Below are 17,507 nucleotides of genomic sequence, written 5' to 3' on the forward strand. Positions count from 1 at the left end.
ATATTTTGAGCCTTAATGACCAGATATCATTAAAGGGTAACTAAACTTTAAAAAAAACTTCTGACATGTCATAGTGACATGTCCGAAGTTTTGATCGGTATGGGTCAGAGCACTGAGACCCCCACCGATAGCTAAAACGAAGCGGCAGAAGTGCTCGGTTGAGCGCTGAGCCGATTAGTTTCTGATCGGCTTTTCTTGAGCAATTGGTGTACGGGCTGAATAGAAAGTCTATGAGTCCAAGAAAAGGCCATCAGAAACTAAGCGGCTCAGCGCTCACCCACCGCTTCTGCCACTTTGTTTTAGCGATCGGTGGGGGTCTCAGTTTCTCGAGCCCCTACTGATCAAAAGTTCTGTGACATGTCAGAAGTTTTTAAAAAAAGGAGTTACACTTTAACCTCTTTAAGCAATGTGATGACTATAACTTTGAGTGCTGGATTAGGATTTTGAACTTTTTACTGTATCTATTTTGTTTGTTTTACATGTTGACTACCCAGAAATTTAGCTTAGATTTGACATATTAGGTAATGGGATTTAATTTTTTGGCTTCTTGGCGCACAACTACTGGCCCCTGTTCAAATACCTGTTATCGTTTTTAGGTGATCTTCAAATATTTAATATCTACTATGTTCTTTCATTCATGGTGTTGGCCGCGTTTAGTTATATACACTTTAACATTCATATTTCCTTATTGGTCGATGTTCGAGGGTTCTTTCGGAATAGCAGAGCTCGACTTTGTTACGCTCACAGTTTTGCCTCAAAATAGAACAATGTGACGAAATCCGGGAGTTCATGGCAGAAGCTGAAATAGTCCATTATTAATATCACAAAAGTCTTAATGAGACGGGCGTTGTCTATCAGTGATATACCATACAAAGGGCAATCCGTCCGATCTCTCGTTTCAGACATGACAAGTCGTCCCTTTAACATTCGGCTCACAAGCATCTCCCGGCCTCCTGCCCCTTCCAAAGTGGAGCTTCGCAGTCTCTCATAACTCATTAGTAATTGAAAAAGCTGCTGTGATCTTGCTGCCGAATTCAAGTCTATCCAAAATTGATGGTGACGTTCATGTTTACTGCTTGGCCTGACTTCAGCCGGAGACTGCGGGGCAGGAAAATCTCTTATTCACCAACATCTCCGTTCTTCTATTGAGATAATGGATGATGTGATCTCATGTTGTCCTGCTACCCTTGCCAGACTTTTGAGGGTCCTGAATCTGTCCTCTCGCTGAGGGTCCTCTCTCTTCACAAGATCTGGTCATTAGCAGTTCCTCATAGCCTATGGTACCACCTGTAAGGATAGTCATGCGTGGTTGGTTTCCATGGTTGGCCACCATGACAGTCTACATTACGTTATGATACCAGGCCATTGACAATGGAGTTGACTGGCACCGTCCAACCTAAAGTTATGATGATTTGGAGGACCATCATTTCCTACCCACAGCAGACTTCCCGTCCTGTAATCTCAAAAAATACGACCAAATCTTCCCGGTTCTAATAACTGATCTCATAAAAAGGTAGTGTCCAGCTATGCTAAAAGTGTGATCCTTTTTGGCCTTGCTGTCCGTGAATGGGAACAGTCTTGTTTACATTTAAAGGCTGAAAACCAGTGCAGAACTAATACAGCTGAGGGTTTGCTACAATTGTATCCAGTCTAAACAATACTACCGTTTGGGCTGTAGGTTAGACTTTTTACTTGCACCGATACATTGTAACGCGACATGAGATCACGACACGAGAGAGATTTGTGCTGTTGGTGAATTTAGTGACGTCTACAATGGGATTAAATGGAAGTTTTCGATTTTCACCAGTAATTTTTTTTCTTTTTGTTCTCAGTAGTGCATGAGTTAAAGCAGTACATGGCTTGACTGGTATATCCGGCATCATATGCTGATAATACTCACGCACAACAAATATCTGAATGCGGTAATTAGACATGGACGTGCCAGCTCCGAGCAATTTGTGTGCTGAGTGGAGGAATCTGCTCTGTGGGCACAGAATCCTCGTTACCATCTATCATTTACGTGACCTTTGTGGAGATGTCACCATGCGTGTGTGTTCTTGTATATGGCATGTCACACGATACCTCTTATACTGGTATAATGGGGTCCGGGTCCGCTCCTGCATCATCCTTGTAGGAGACGAGGACAGGATTAAACGGAAAGTAAGGACTAAGTGTGGATCTGTATCAGTATTCAACCATTTTCTTTATGCCTGTCCATGCTTCTGGCACGCCGCCGGTGCTCCCCTGCTGGTTCCTCCGCCGCAACTCCTAGTGCGGACACCAGACCCATCTCCTCTTTTAGGGCTAGCACGCTCCAAAAACTATCCAACTTTCCTGTGTATAAAAAGTTACCTCCCACATTGCTCAATGGCTGAGCAATTAGGTGCCATGCCTTCCAGTTGTATTCGCCAGAGACTTTTTTTTTTTATTATCTGTTATCGACCCTGCCTGCCCTGACCATTTGAATGTTTACTGTGACGATCGCCTGCCTGGACCTTTGTCTTTGCTAAACATGAGTGAACGTCTGTCGCCTTCCCTGACCTACGATATTGCCGGCCGTTTAAGTAACGCGCCTGTTCACATCAGTCGTTGCCAACAGACTACTCTGGGCATAGCAACCTGGGGATACTAGCGGACAAGTCCACATCTTTTTACGAAGGTTAAAGGGTGAACACCAACTATCCCTTAGACTCCGCTCCCAAGTTTAGCCCCTTGCCAAATCCGTTGGCAATACAGTGGGTCCACACCTCTGTAGGCCCCGTGACAGTCACTACTTTTATGGCCCTGTGACGCTTGTTTGACGGGTTCCTTGAAAAAAGGCTGATCGCAAGTTGTCCACTGGCAGTAAGTGTTCAATTTCCCTGCAGCGCCACCACAGGGGATATGAAGCATTACACAGTGTTCATTCATATCAATGTGTTGTCTGTGTAATACAGGACAGGTCCTCCAAAGAGAGAGACGCTCTGTGTTACCGCTCTCCACTTTGACCGAGAGATGAGTATCCTGAACAGAGGACCCCCCCGATATTAACTCACAATTCCCTAATAGGATGTATGACAATGGGATTTCTAAACTGGACAACCCTTTATTGAAGTTCCTAATAGTCATTTTCTTACAGACCTTTATACTGTCCCCGCCATAAAGTTCTCCGTGCAAAGTTCATTCTATTCAGAACATGGCAAACGAGACTTTCCCTGTTTTTCGCTGATCTGGCCTGATTTTCGCCGTGTCCTAGAATCCACGGCTAATGACATCCTAATTGTTGCTTTGACGATTATATCCTTACAAAGCATTAGCAGCGGTTTGTAATCCTGAACTCCATTATGAAGCTATTATGAATAATTAACTATACTGTAAAGAAACGCTTGAAGTGGAAACTGGCGAGCACGCTTTTACTGTAACTGAAAGAAAACTATATTTTTTTATAAGCGAGGCTTAGCGAGGGGCATACGAGCTCCGGGACATTAAATCTCGCTGCACGGTGGAGACCTAAGCGCAGGAAAAGCTGTCAACTAAGCATTGAAATTCATAATTAATATAAAAATTCATGGCCTGGCCTTCTTAAAACAGCAAAAATGTACCTGGCTGCCTTCCATCACAAATCCAGAATATTAAGTGGGTCTATCGTCATTCTGGAGTAGTAGCCGGAGACATGCAATTTTTGCCTATTTGGCAATCTACATATCTAGAACCACTGGTGTGCAGCACAGATACAGCCTAAAAATACAGACCCATCAATTCAAACCTGTTTCTGACTTGTTAGTCCTCACCAGTGCAAGATATGGAAACTATGACTTCCATGGAGTAAGGCCAATACAAGATAGTTTGCAAGACAGGAGAGAGTAGACCAAAGAAACTCCAACACTTGAGGTTTGCCCCATTGTTTTAGACCCCCCCCCCCCCAGCCCTCCTTGAGAAGTGTAGCAGATCACATCGGTAGAGTCCTTGAGTTCAGAACTCTGTTGATTTCTAAAATAATAGTTCTCAAACCGCTTTGGTGCCTTCAGTGCGAATTTGTTAAATATTTCCCGTAACTAATATCTGGATGGTGCCGATCAGGTGCTCTAGTGGGCAGCAGCTTTGTCATTCTGAAAATTGGTGATGGTTCAAGCTTATGGTCTACATTCATGAGATCTTCTGACCAGATTTTTTCACACTTGAGAAGATCACACTTGATGTTTTTGAGGTATCTATTTCAAATACGCCATACTTGCCAACTTTAGAGAATGGATATCAGGAATATTCGGAAAACATACACTTTTTTTTTTCCCCCTTATGTCTGCCCATTTATATTGGCCCCAAGCTAATAAGGGGCATGGAGAATCTAAGTTATGAGGAAAGATTAAAAGAACTAAACCTATTTAGCCTTGAGAAAAGACGACTAAGGGGGGACATGATTAACTTATATAAATATATGAATGGCACATACAAAAAATATGGTGAAATCCTATTCCTTGTAAAACCCCCTCAAAAAACAAGGGGGCACTCCCTCCGTCTGGAGAAAAAAAGGTTCAAGCTGCAGAGGCGACAAGTCTTCTTTACAGTGAGAAATGTGTATCTATGGAATAGTCACCGCAGGAGCCGTCACAGCAGGGACAGGAGATGCTGCAAAAAAGGGTTAGATAATTTCCTAGAACAAAAAAATATTAGCTCCTATGTGTAGAAATTTTTTACTTCCCCTTTCCAAACCCACTTCCCCTTTCCCATCCCTTGGTTGAACTTGATGGGCATGTGTCTTTTTTCAACCGTACAAACTATGTAATTATGTAACGTCCCCAAACAACAACATTTTAATCACCTCCTAATGAATATAGACCCCAGGCCACCTAAACTAATACTGAACCTCTAAATGTGTACAGACCCCAGGCAATACTACCCTAGATGAATACAGGCCCCAGACCAGACCCCTAAAGAAATACAGATCGGACCCCCTAAATACAGACCCAGACCCTATAAAGTAATAGCCCAAGACCCTCTAAAGTAATACAGACCCCAGTCCAGACCCACTAAAGTAATAGACACCAAACTCTCTAACGTAATACAGACCCCAGACTTCCTACAGTAATAAAGAACCCAAAACAGACCCCCTAACGTTAGAGACCCCCAGACCCCTAAACGAATACAGATATCTAATAAGAACCCTGTAAATAAATACAGACCCCAGAATAAAAATAGATGCAGACCAGACCCCCTGAAGTATGTAATAGACTCCAAAGCCCTATAGTAATCCAGATCTTTGACAAAACCTCCTAAGGTAATACAGACCCAGACCCCCTAAAGTAATCCAGACCCCTTAAAGTAATAGACCCCAATAGCAATAGACCATACCCTCTAATTTAATGCAGAGCACGGACCAGACACCCTAAATACAAACCCCAGACCTCCTAAAGCAATACAGACCCCAGACCAGGCTCCCCAGATACTCCCCGTTCCTGCAGCTACTCCTAGACGACACTGCAGACAACATCCTGACACCAGCCCTGCCGTCAGGACATTGTTCGCTTTGGCGCCTGGAGGGGAACAACACAAGGCATAGGGGAGACCCCAGGTAGTTGGCGGGCACAGTATACAATAGAAAGAAAAAGGAATTGCCTGCAGGCAATAGAGCCCAATTTCCCAACTACCACAATAGTTATGAACAAAACTTTATTAGGCTACGTATACCAAGACAAAACCACATAGATTACCATTAAAATTGTCGCTACCTAAGACCGGATATAAAAGTAGTTTGCCTGTATAAGTGTAGGCATGAAGTAGGTATAGGTTAGAAGCGTGAACCTCTATTATTAGCAAGTTAGATTATTAAATTGTCTAATAGATAGCCAGTAGATCCGGTCGACGGTAGGTATTAAAAAAATGAACAGCCCCCCCGACATGTTTCGCTACTGAGTAGCGTCCTCAGGGGTACATGGGGCTAATGGCGGCGCGCCAAAAGGAAATCCTGATATGGACACGTCAGGTGACGTATGAGGAGGTGTGTCGTGAAAAACAGCCAGTAACATTGTGGAAAACAGGCCGGCCGTTCAGGGAAACCGACCAGCGAATAGGAGCACAGATAAGATAAGCCAATTGAAAGTAAAATGGGGCGCATGCGCATCAGCCCCAAAAAGGGACTTAGTACGCATATTGCGTCCCGGGTTGGCGATATCCAGGGAGAGAATTCTGGCGCATGCGCTGATAATTAATTTACGACTTAGGCTCAGACTCGAAATGCCGCCGATGCAAGCATTGGGCAATGAAAAAAGCTAGACTCGCTTTAGACAATTTAGCACAAAGTCGGCGCAGGCGCACCATTAGAATCTATGGACTTAGAACGGAGTCGGTATCAATACGATAGTATGGTAAGTATTGAAAATAATATTGACATTTATAAAACTCCCCAACTAGATGCTTGGTCCATCTAAGAGTTTAACAGAATTAAAATCAGGATGTATGATATACTTGACGGGAGCCGCCGTAACTATGTAGTCAAAGTCATAAATGGAAAGTAGTAGGCGTATTTAAGGACCATCACAGTTTAGTGTGTATGGTCAATTTAAGATAGTCAATAGCACAGTACAGATATATTTGGCATATTGCAGGTACAGAGTGAAGGCACAGTGGCTGTTTTGGTATCCACCACACTATAAGTAAAGGAGTGGAAATGATTTAGGGATATAGGATCAGAGAAACGCACTGAAAGTAAATCCCTCGTTCAGACCAGAGGGGGACATTGTATTCAGGCGGTAAATCCACCGTGCCTCCTCTTGCAGGAGTCTACGGTCGAGATTTCCGGCTCTAGGGCCCATTTTAATCTGGGTGACACCCCAAAATTTAAGCAACTTAGGGTTGCCCCCATTGAATTCATGGGTATGTCTTGAAAGAGTTGTGTCTTCATTATGATTAATGGTGCTAAGATGTTTAGAGACACGTCTTCTCAACTCCTGTACAGTCTTTCCCACGTACAACTTAGGGCAGGGACATTTGGAGATATAGATAACCCCACTGCTCTGACAGTTAAGGAATTGTTTAATTACATATATTTTGCCATCAGTAGGATTGGCAAAATTCTTAACGGTTGACATCAAAGGGCAAAAAGAACATCTGCCACAGGGATGAAATCCCTTGACTGGTGATCTAAGCCATGTAGATGGGGTGTCAGATCGTGTTGAATAATGACTGTGTACCAGAAAGTCCCGTAGGTTCCCTCCCCTTCGATATGTAATATTTGGATTAACAGAAACAGCGTCTTTCAAGTCAGGATCGGCGGTAAGTATAGCCCAATGTTTACGTAAAATTTGGACAACCTTGGGAGAACATACGTCATATGTGCCTATGCAACGAATGGCACTGGATGAACTGGTCTTGATAGATTTGGTTCCTTTATTGGACAGTAAGTCGTTTCTCTGAGATGCCTTAGCCCTAGCGTAGGCCCTATGCAGCCATTTTTTGGGATAACCTCGTGCTCTGAATTTATGGTAAAGACCATCACATTCCGTTTGGAAGGATAGTTCATTGGAGCAGTTACGTTTAGCTCTTAAATACTGGCCTATCGGTATCCCCTTCCTAAGGGCTGGGGGGTGGTGACTATCCCAGTGTAAAAAGTTGTTAGTGGCGGTGGGTTTCCGAAATATATCGGTCTGGACAACGCCACCAGGATCCAGAGAGATCTTTAGGTCAAGAAAATTGATAGCATGGTCATGTATCTCATATGTGAACCGCATGCCAATGGAGTTAGTATTGAGTATAGACATGAAGTCAGTGAAGGTGTTGACATCCCCATCCCACAGGATGAGAATGTCATCAATGTATCTCCCCCAAAAAGAAATGTGAGAAGTGAAAAAAAGTAAGTCATCAGAAAAAACAATAGTATCCTTCCACCACCCTAAAAAAAGATTCGCATAAGTGGGTGCACAAACAGTGCCTATGGCCGTGCCTTTAATTTGATGATAATATTTTTTATCAAAAGTAAAATAATTATGTGTAAGTAAAACACGTAAGAGTGACAACACAAAATCATTATGTAGTTGAAATTGAGTGCCTTTGGTGCTCAAAAAATATTTGACGGCAGTGAGTCCTAAGTTGTGCTGAATATTAGTATATAATGACTCCACGTCTATACTCGCTATCATGGTGGTGGAAGTTACGTTGATCTCATGGATCCTGGTGACGGTGTCCTTGGTATCCTTAAGGTAGGAGGATAGCGAAGAGACAAAAGGTGACAGTATTTCATTCACATAGAGACTAATTCCCTGTGTCAGGTTATCATTTCCACTCCTTTACCTATAGTGTGGTGGATACCAAAACAGCCACTGTGCCTTCACTCTGTACCTGCAATATGCCAAATATATCTGTACTGTGCTATTGACTATCTTAAATTGACCATACACACTAAACTGTGATGGTCCTTAAATACGCCTACTACTTTCCATTTATGACTTTGACTACATAGTTACGGCAGCTCCCGTCAAGTATATCATACATCCTGATTTTAATTCTGTTAAACTCTTAGATGGACCAAGCATCTAGTTGGGGAGTTTTATAAGTGTCAATATTATTTTCAATACTTACCATACTATCGTATTGATACAGACTCCGTTCTAAGTCCATAGATTCTAATGGTGCGCCTGCGCCGACTTTGTGCTAAATTGTCTAAAGCGAGTCTAGCTTTTTTCATTGCCCACTGCTTGCATCGGCGGCATTTCGAGTCTGAGCCTAAGTCGTAAATTAATTATCAGCGCATGCGCCAGAATTCTCTCCCTGGATATCGCCAACCCGGGACGCAATATGCGTACTAAGTCCCTTTTTGGGGCTGATGCGCATGCGCCCCATTTTACTTTCAATTGGCTTATCTTATCTGTGCTCCTATTCGCTGGTCGGTTTCCCTGAACGGCCGGCCTGTTTTCCACAATGTTACTGGCTGTTTTTCACGACACACTTCCTCATACGTCACCTGACGTGTCCATATCAGGATTTCCTTTTGGCGCGCCGCCATTAGCCCCATGTACCCCTGAGGACGCTACTCAGTAGCGAAACATGTCGGGGGGGCTGTTCATTTTTTTAATACCTACCGTCGACCGGATCTACTGGCTATCTATTAGACAATTTAATAATCTAACTTGCTAATAATAGAGGTTCACGCTTCTAACCTATACCTACTTCATGCCTACACTTATACAGGCAAACTACTTTTATATCCGGTCTTAGGTAGCGACAATTTTAATGGTAATCTATGTGGTTTTGTCTTGCTATACGTAGCCTAATAAAGTTTTGTTCATAACTATTGTGGTAGTTGGGAAATTGGGCTCTATTCCTTTTTCTTTCTGGAGGGGAAGAAGACTGCGAACTGCAGGAGCCGGGAGAGGTGAGAATATTATCAGGGCAGCGCGGCACCTGGGAGATTTGCCTGATTTTCTCAGAGTTTATCTACATGCGTGTGTGTACTGTAAGTAAATATATTATTTTTTACGTGTTTGTGTTGTGTTTACGTGTGAGTATATATGTGTATGTACTGTTTATAAATGTATGTACATGGATGAATTTATAGGTTTATGTATATAATCATGTTTCAGATTTTTATGTGTGTGTGTATATATTGTGTGTGCTTTATATGTTTGTATACGTTTCTATGTACATGTATAAAATAGATCCATCCGTCAATTCTTGAAAAATTTCTGATAAGTGAACGGTTTTCTCAGTCGTCAGTCCGTTTTGCACTAAGTTTTCACCTTCCATTAGTAGCGATCAGATTTATGAGACACATTACAAATGTATGAGCCGCTTCTGAAACCAGGATGTCCAATAAATGTAAATTTGAAGCGTCGCTTCCGGGTAAATGACAGATTATGGAATTAAAGTGGAAATCTGTATTGAACTGAGCAGACACTGGAACGATCAGATGTAAATCCCTCTCCTTGTCCATGTTGTCATTGGTGCTGGGCCATCCCCGGCTTCCTGGTCGGTAGTTTTATCCTTTCGGCGAAGCGCGTTGCAATTTGATAATTGCCCAGAGCGTCTGTCGCACTCAAGTTAAACATGTACAACACGACTTGTCGACATCTGTCACATGCACTGCAGCAGATTTTTCCTCTGTAATCCGCCTTATTTTCTAAAAGACAGGTTGCATTATGATCTATTGCACCACTTGTCAAGTTGGCTCTTTAAATAGAGATTTTCTTTAAAAAATTGTGTCGAGTTGATGTTTTTGACAGCGATGTCAGATTGATCATTTATGTAATCCCACGGAAATAGAGGACTGGTTATATCTGTATTGACTTTACCTCCTCTCCCTCTCTCATTCATTCGTCAGTCTCACTTTATGGCAAAATTCTGGAAGGCCGATGGGAAAATCGTATAAAAGTTTGTTTCATCCGTGTGACACTGTAGCAGGTGTCTCGGAAGCATCAACTTAAAGGATTTGCAGCATTTTACTGATATGTTTTAGAAGGTACAACCTTAGTCCCCTCTTTCACCACACACCTACTTGTAAGAATCTCTGTTTCCTTTTGCCTCCACTAGGGGGCGACCTGCCTACAGCTGTACAAGACTTCCTGAGACATATCAAGTATATAATGGAATTGCTGGTTTCTGTAAAGGGAGTTTTCTGGTTTAGAAAACCCATTTTTTAATATATTAGGTAATTCTGGTACAATGTAGAGGGGCCCTCATTCACATGTATTTTTCAGGGTGAGCACATAGCATCTACAAAGTGCATATCTCTTCCTGGCGGACTTAACACGTCTATGCATTACATAAACTACCCATTATTTTTGATGAGAATTATGTAATGCTTCATTTCACCTGTGGTGGTGCTGCAGGGAAATTTAACACTTGCTGCTTTCTGATTTCCCTACAGATCACAGCTGATCGCTGGGAGTACCAGTGGCAGGATATCTTGTGATCAGCTTATTGTCTGGGGGACTGTCTAATAAACAACGCTAACAACCCCTTTAATGGTTGCCATTGTGCTTTAATGTGATAATTGGCTCTAAATATTTGTTATAATATATTTAAAAAAAAAATAGAAGTACTTATTTCCACCCCTCCAACCCTTACTTTCAAAGGCACATATACTAAAGGCCTTGGTCCAGCTCTGGTTGGCAGTAGGTTGTGTAAACCCTCACTCCACATTTATATTACCACTTCCCGACATTTGACGTACAGTGACATCACAGCCGGAAAGGGGAAAGAGAAATGATCGGGCTCACGTGCTAAACTTGTTCCATACTTAGCGGGTATCGGCTGAATGTTACAGCCGACACCTCACTACGACGGTCAGAATCGGAGAAAACTCTGATCCCAGCCATTTCACCTCATAGATGCCGCAGTTAATAGCGACCGCGGCCTCTAATCCCCCTCTATCGGGCTCCTGCGATGCGGTCTGCATTTTTTTGATGCCACTCTAGGAGCTAGTAAAAAACACAATATACTACAAATACATAAGTATTGCAGTATATTGTGCAAGCAATTCAACAATCACTTGTCCCGTAGGGCGACTAATAAAAAAAGAATGTAAAAGAGTTAAATAAATAAAAATGTATATACAAAAGAAAAATATTAAAAGTTAAAAAAAAACCTTTTTCTATTTATACCCTAAAGTAATAAATATAATTGGTGTCGCTGCGTCCATAAAAGTACAAACTATTACAGTACCACATTATTTAACCCGCACGTTAAACATTGTAAAAAATAATAATAAAGTCGAGGACGCCAAAATTGCCGTTTGTGGTCACCCAAAAATCGAATTAAATAGTTGCATGTAATCCCAAAATGGTAAGAATAAAAATCTCGCCCCACAAAAATCACCTGGCCTCCCACAAGAAATAGAACAAAAACTGATTTAAACGTTGCATGTACCCCAAAAAGGTACCAATAAAATTTACACCTTTCCCCACAATAAACAAGCTTTTCCACCGCTCAATCGATGGAACAATTAAAAAGTTATGGCTCTCAGAATATGGCGACACAAATGTTTTTTTTGGGACAATTAGATTTTTCTTCGTAAAAGTAGTAAAACATATAAAAAATACTGTATAAATTTGGAATCCCTGTAATCTATTTGACCTGCAGAATAAGGTTAAATTGTTGTTTTAAGCTATGGTGACTGTTGTAAAAAGAAACCCCAAAAATATGGCGGAATCGCTGTTTTTTTTTCCCATTCCACCTAGCGTATAAGATATTTTTCAGGTTTGCTGTACATTATATGATACAATAAATGGGGCCATGAAAAACTACAACTCGTCCTGCAAAAAACAAGCCCTCATATGGCTATAAAAATTACAAATACAGCATTTGTTTCGACCGCACATACACCATTAATGGTGGCATTGATGTCAACTCAGAATCTGACCAGTGCCTAAAGAGTCAAGAGTTTAGGGTTTTTAGGTGGACTCCGCCCCTTCTCCCCCCCAGCAATTGATATTGTTGTTCTCATCTGACCAGTCACTTTGACATTCCAGAATGATACCGGAAGGGGGAATTTCCTCTCTTTCGAATGTTGGGAGTACGAGGCATACTGTAGGTCTAGCTGATGGCTGAAGTGACAGATCCTCTTATTCCTTCATGTTTTGTCTGTCACTATCTATCATTATTCACCATTCATATCTTGTAAACTTTCCACCTTATTTATTTTTCAGATTTGCAGGAGATACGTAAATCTGATTGTCTCCCTGCTGCATAAAGAAACAATAGAAGTTCATTTTTAATTTTCTCCGCAGTGGGGATTTGAATCGCTTAGAAAATTCCAACTAACAGAAAAGTTTTTTTAGGATATTTTTTTGTCCAGTTGTTAGAAAACATCTTTGCAGATACACTATATGGGGAAAAGTATGTGAACCCCTGATCACACCCATATGAGCTTGTTGGACATCCCATTACAAAACCATGGGAGGGAATATGGAGTTGGGCCCCTTTTTCGGGTATAACAATCTCCACTCTTCTAGGAAAGTTTTCCACAATATTTTGGAGACTGTGAGAAATCGTACCCATTTAGCCAAAAAGCATTTGTGGGGTCATTCTGATGTTGGGTAGAAGGTCTGGCTCGCAATTGTCATACCAAATAATTTCAGAGGTTGAGGTCAGAGCTCTGTGTAACCACTCGAGTTCCTCACATTAAACTCCTCACTCCATGCTCGCTGTGTGCATCGGGGCACAGTCATGCTGGAGCAAGAAAAGGCAGAACCCCAAACTGTTACCACAAATTTGGACGCTACGATTGTGTAAAATGTCTTTGCTGTAGCATTAACATTATCCTTCACTGGAAATAAGGGGCCAAAGCCTGAAAAAGCACTAGTCTATAACCCCTCTTCCACCATATTACAGTAGGCACTATGCATTCCGGTAGGCAACGTTCTCCTGGCATCTGTGAATCCCAGATTCCTCCATCAGACTGCCAGATAGTGATCAATAATTTATCACTTCATAGAACACATCGTTCCATTGTCCAGAGGCGATGGGCTTTACACCACTCCTGCAGCCGCCTGGCATTGTGCATAGTAATCTTAGGCTTGTGGGCAGCAACTATGGAAACCCATTTCATGAAACTCCAGACTCACATTTCTGATGCTGATGTCACTTCCAGAGGCAATGTGAATCTCTGAAGTGAGTGATACAACAGAGGGTACTCTGGGGCTACACTCTGTGAGTTTGCCAGCTCTACCACTTTATGGCTGGACTTTTGGTACTAGATTCTTGCATTTTACAATAATAGCACTAACAGGTGACCGGGGCGGATCTAGCAGATAATAATACTTACAGGTGACCAGGGCAGATCTGGCAGATAATAATAGCTCATACAGTTGAACAGGGCAGTTCTAGCAGATAATAACACAAGTGACTGGAGCAGATCTAGCACATAATAATAGCACTTACAGGTGATTGGGGCAGCTATAGCAGATAATAATTGCACTTGAAGGTGACGGGGCAGATCTAGCAAATAATAATAACATTTACAGGTGAGCGGGGGGCAAATTTAGCAGATAATAATAGCACCTACTGATGACCGGGGGAAAGATCTAGCTGATAGTAATAGCACTTACAGGGGACCGGCGCAGTTGTTTTTCTAAGGAGTTTGCTGTGTGCTTGATTTTATTCACCTGTTTGCAATGGGTGTGACTGAAACACCTGAACTCAATAATAAGGTGCAGTGTCCAGATACTTTTTTTTTTTTTAAATATCCTTTTTATTGTCAGTTTTCACATTTTCTTACAAACATTTCACGTAAGAGTTACATCATGAGTGCGCAGCACTCAACTGTCATGGGATTAACTTTTAAATTAAATTCAACATAACATATTAACACACCAACATAGAAAATATGGCATAATTGTCGATCTTCAGATGGACCAAACAAACATGACTCCTCCAACACCACCTAGATCATCAATGAGTTTCCACTCATCCTTTCTCCCCCAGCTGGTTCACAGTTGCATCCTCCCTAAAACGCCTGCCAAGAGCTGCGTGCAGTACCACTTTGTGTACTGGAAAGGCCTAACAATTTCCGCTATTTCGGCTGTTGTACATTGCGATTCTATAAATACTTGCCACTTATCAAATAGCTTCTTGGTTCCCGTTTCCTTCCGCCTTTCCACCTCCACCCTCTCAAGAACCAATAACTGTTTCAGCCGTGACACAATCATTTCTAACCCCGGCGTGTCTGCCTCTAACCAGTGACTCAGGAGGCATCTCAAAGCTACCAGTAAAATCGTGTGCACCAACACGGGAGGTGATCTTACTCCTCGAGCACCCTCTTCCTCTGGCGGCCGCGCCTGATGGAATAGTAGCGCTTGAGGCGTCATTGGGAGATTCGTTTTCCAATGGTCCTTAATATATTTCTGTACCATCCCCCAAAATCTTTTCGTATGTACACACCGCCACACTCCATGCCACAAATTCGTCAGTGGTGTATTGCACTTGGGACAACTTGTAATGCGATCAGGGAAAGATTGTGAGGGCAAGATATTAAAGCCATATATAGCTGCATGCATCAACTTAAAATAGGTTTCCCTCCAGCTCTCATTTATCACACTCTTCCGTACCGTCTCCCAACCTCCCAGTATGGTCTCTCCTATATCTGGGTCCTGAGTCCACCGTTCCCAGCTTTTAAAACTAATCCTTAATTGCGGACGAACAAAACCCTCTCTCAATGCTCTATACATTCCTGAAATGGTCGCCCGCCCAGTTGTTGGACCTATGACCTCATCCAGAGTGTGCGGAGTAGCTTCCTTACTCAAATCCCTGAGCCTGGAGGTACAAAATGTTCGTACCTGAAGTACTTGCAAAAAATTGACTCTATCTACTATGGGTCTGAGTTTAGCGGTGATTTCCTCCCCAGTTAACCACCTCTTTTCCTCTGTATGCATAAGATCCCCTGCGCTACCAATGCCTACCCTCCCCATGAGGCAATTCCGTCCCCCTTGTCCATTCCCGGTAAAAACTCCGGATGACCGCTCAACGGCATATACTTCGATACCAGGTGGGGTAACCCAAACTGCTTACGTACCACTTTCCAAGCTAGAACTGTATCTCTCAATACAATGGAGGTTTTGAGACGGCACGGAAGAGAAGCGATTCTACAATGTAACAAAGCTTTCAGGTTCCAAGGTGAAGCATACTCCCCTTCCAGATCTAAATTGGAATAATTACTTGTTTCATGAAGCCAATCTACTACATGACGCAAAAGACAGACCACGTTATAACCCCTGACATTCGGAAAGTTCACACCCCCTTCTTGTTTACCCATCATGAGCTTGGTGAGCGCTATACGCGGCCTTTTTCCTGCCCATATAAAGTGTCCAGATACTTTAAGCTTATAAATCAGATTCCCACCTTCTCATCAGATCTTTTACCTGTTGGAAAGGGGGTGCCTGAGAGTGGGAAAATGTCTTTCTGACCATAGATGATTAGACATCTCACCTTTTGTGTAGAAGTCATACCTTCTCGGAACTTAATTGCAGTCCATGGAAATTCCCATTTGACATTACACTTCTATGTTCACAGGTTCCACAAAGACCGTAAGTTACTAACGTAGGTAAATGAGAGATTTCAGTAGTGTCCAATTTCATTAGGACTCTTCCTATGCCATCTAGATGCCATGAGCCGTCACGGGTATAACTTAATGCAACCTTTAACAGCTTTCACGTGACTCAAACGTTGAGCTTTATCCGGTTAGATTAATGCATTCCTGTAGATATGAGATATGTAGATTCCAAGTAGTATCATCAGCATGGGGGCTTAGTGGTCAGCACGATTATCTAGCAGAACTGGGTGTCATGTCCATGGCTGCGGGCCGTCAGGTTCACTCACCTCCTGACGGCCGCAGGCATTGGTCGGCGAGCGCTGGCCCCAGTCTCCTACTCAGGAGACGCCAGCGCTCACTTACACTCACCTCAGCCGAGTCCCATAGGTTGCGCTCGTGCCCGCTCTTAAAGGGGCAGCACTCGCACCAGACTTTAATTCTAATTAGCCCATGAGCACCCTGGACTATAAGAAGGGCCCAGCCCCTTCCTGCAATGCCTGAGCGTTGTTGTCGTACCCTAAGTTTGTTTTGCAAATGGTCTCCTAGTGTTTCCCAGTGTTCCCTGTTCCTGTATCCTGTATCCCGTGCTATCCTGGTCAAGTGCCGTGCTGTGCTGTAGTCGTGCTGTGCTGTATGCTACTCCTGTCCTGCTACTCCACGCCTGACGTCTACCTGCTGCCTAGTCCCAGCCGAGCCTGCTTTGCTACTGTCTGAGCTGCCACAGGTTTCCTATACGAACTATAGACTCTGACCTGCGCCCTGTTGGCCAGCTGCCATACCTCCAAGGCGGTTCGGCCCAGTGGGTCCACGAACCCTATGTGACACTGGGGTTTTAAGTTTAAAGTTGTTTTTTTTTTTGGGGGGGGGGGGGACTATAATATGGATGGTCTATCATTCTGATTTGCCATTAATATCAAATCGGTGGGATTAGGACTCTTGGGATCCCCTTTATTGTTTCACTTGACTGACACTGACCTGCAGTGAGCTGCAGTACCAGGCGCAGCCACTACCAAATGTACAGCGCTGTTCCTTTTAAACAATGAAGGGCAGTGCTTTCTGGAGCGCCGCGGCTCCTTCAGTTAGCTGATCGGCAGGGGTGTTGGGAGACAATTCCTCACCGATCTGACATTGATGGCCTATCCTATGAATTTGTATCTTGATAACGTGTTTTGGAAGCCAAATCACACATCATAAACGAGCCATCGCCCCAACTCTTACGAAGGCCTTAAGTCATTTTAGTTTATTGTAACTTTTTGCCACGGGTACAACAAGCTCTTTGAGGTCTGTAGAGCTTGTAGTTCTTTAACTTAAAGATCAAATTGTTCCCTGCTGGAAGAAAATGTGGTGTCAAAAGCGTTTTATGGCTGAGCGATCGTATCTGATAGGAATCCCATTACACTGTATCATTTGGAGTGTGGCGAACGCTATAATGAATGGGTAACTTGCTCTGCTGTAATGTAATCAGACTATGGATCTCACCCCTAAAGACAACTCAAACTCAATGAAGCGTGAA

General features: G+C 42.8%; 1 protein-coding gene across 2 annotated transcripts in view; it reads left to right on the forward strand.

Moving 5' to 3' along the window:
• The window catches only part of TRAPPC9 (trafficking protein particle complex subunit 9), a 531,112-nt gene that overhangs the window by 284,040 nt on the left and 229,565 nt on the right, over positions 1-17,507 (forward strand). The window lies entirely within an intron of this gene.

Source organism: Rhinoderma darwinii, chromosome 5, assembly GCF_050947455.1.
Source record: "Rhinoderma darwinii isolate aRhiDar2 chromosome 5, aRhiDar2.hap1, whole genome shotgun sequence".
Taxonomy (NCBI): Eukaryota; Metazoa; Chordata; class Amphibia; order Anura; family Rhinodermatidae; genus Rhinoderma; species Rhinoderma darwinii.